The sequence below is a fragment of the Aplysia californica genome, unplaced genomic scaffold, assembly GCF_000002075.1.
Source record: "Aplysia californica isolate F4 #8 unplaced genomic scaffold, AplCal3.0 scaffold02682, whole genome shotgun sequence".
NCBI classification, from domain to species: Eukaryota; Metazoa; Mollusca; class Gastropoda; order Aplysiida; family Aplysiidae; genus Aplysia; species Aplysia californica.
This window is the reverse complement of record NW_004799952.1, coordinates 637-2,679: the sequence shown is the minus strand read 5'-3', so window position 1 is coordinate 2,679 and position 2,043 is coordinate 637. Positions and strand designations below refer to the sequence as shown.

Below are 2,043 nucleotides of genomic sequence, written 5' to 3'. Positions count from 1 at the left end.
GTGTATGACAAGTCACCACTGTATGTATGTGTATGACAAGTCACCACTGTATGTATGTGTATGACAAGTCACCACAGTATGTAGGTGTATGACAAGTCACCACTGTATGTATGTGTATGACAAGTCACCTACCACTGTATGTATGTGTATGACAAGTCACCTACCACTGTATGTATGTGTATGACAAGTCACCACTGTATGTATGTGTATGACAAGTCACCACAGTATGTAGGTGTATGACAAGTCACCACTGTATGTATGTGTATGACAAGTCACCTACCACTGTATGTATGTGTATGACAAGTCACCACTGTATGTATGTGTATGACAAGTCACCACTGTATGTATGTGTATGACAAGTCACCACAGTATGTAGGTGTATGACAAGTCACCACTGTATGTATGTGTATGACAAGTCACCTACCACTGTATGTATGTGTATGACAAGTCACCACAGTATGTATGTGTATGACAAGTCACGTGACTTTCTCTGTCTGCTGCAGTGACGCAGGAGACGTTGTGACCTGGGAGTATGTTCAGGACGAGGAGGATGAGGATGAGGTCAAGGTTAGTAAGACGCTCAAGGAGCAGCAGCAACTACATGTGTCTAGGAATTGTAATTTAGAGGGCGGAGAACTGGTCCATTAACTTTTTATCTCCGGCAAACCACCATTAACTCTTTGTCTCCGGCAAGCCGTTCCCAGCGCCTCGTGGTCGGAACCACTGTGCCGGTGGACAGCGGCTCGGGCACATTTCTTTACGCCAACTTCGACATCGAATCAACAGGTCTCTTATACCAGAAGTTCATTCACTAGATAAAGAACTATTAAAGTAGGTTTGCAGTTTCGATTTAATGACCCGTTGTCATTTTTAGGTTTTGCACCAAAAAAGGGCCTCGGTGTAGTGGGTTTCCCTCAGAAAGAGTTAGCTGGCCTGTAGGGGGTGGGGTGGGGTGGGGTGGGAGGGTTCCTTACGGAATACAGTAGTGGGGAGACTAGTGTCATGTTGATTTTTCTTGGGGGCGGGACTGGAGAGGTGGAAGGAACTGATTTGCTAAGGATTATGTTCATGGAACTGGTTTGCTGGGAATAATATTTGTATTCCCAGTATTCTGTTGAGGATATGTGTACTCTTGTTATTTGTTCAGTGGGAGTGATGATGTTTCCGTCACTGTCAGATGGGGACGCTTGATGATCGACTCATCTGTGTTGTTTCAGGACATGCTGGAGCAGCAGTCGAAAGACCTGAAGGTTTTTGTGGACACCACAGGACATGCCTCCTTTGGCTGTGGGTGAGTTCTATTCCAGTTATCATCCACGCTACTGTGGTAGACTTACCAAGTACTCCGATAAAATCAGAGCCCTTCCATTTATTTTTTTTTGCCTTTAGAAAAACCCTGATCAAATTTGCATAAAATCCATTTTTTCCCCTTGAGATCTGTTTCCATCGGCCTTATGCAACATATCGTAAATTATGTGAAAATACACATTTTTCTGTACCTTTATTTGGATGTATTTGCAATATTTGCATGATTTATCATAAATGACATGGAAAGACATATCTTAATGTATGTGTATTTGCAAATATATATGTAATTTGCCACAATCAGTTTGTAAAGTAATCTGATCTACTGGGGCTTGAGACTGTTTTTAAAAATCTTAACTCGGATTTTTAAGGATGATCCTGAGAGAGTCTCCTGTTTTTGGTCATGGGAGGATAGGTGTTGGCAGGTCTGCTGTAGAACTAGGACAGGACTATGTGATTGTCTTTGACACACATCCTCCACTAGCATAATTTCGAATAGTTGAAGGGTGGGCTACCGTGCGTGGGGGGTGGTTGGCGGGTGCTCTGGTGTGCTTTCCTATCAAACATCTATCGTCCTTATCTCCTCTTCTTCTTTTTCATGTTTGTTACTCTCTTTTAACGCCTCTAGTCTTCTGGCGCTATATGACCTTGTGCAGTTGCGAGGGCCGTAAAGTGAGAAAAGTTTAGTTCTTCCGAACACTCCTCATTTTGAGAGTGATCCGTTGTGCTTGTTGAACT

At 43.1% G+C, this 2,043-nt stretch overlaps 1 long non-coding RNA gene across 1 annotated transcript in view; it reads left to right on the top strand.

The window, feature by feature from the left end:
- Window positions 1–1,310, top strand: part of LOC118479128 — a 3,612-nt gene extending 2,302 nt beyond the window's left edge. The window contains exons 2-3 of the long non-coding RNA XR_004859497.1: window positions 504–567; window positions 1,218–1,310. This is a non-coding gene — a long non-coding RNA (uncharacterized LOC118479128). The remainder of the gene's footprint in view (window positions 1–503; window positions 568–1,217) is intronic.
- The last annotated feature ends 733 nt before the right edge of the window (window positions 1,311–2,043 follow it).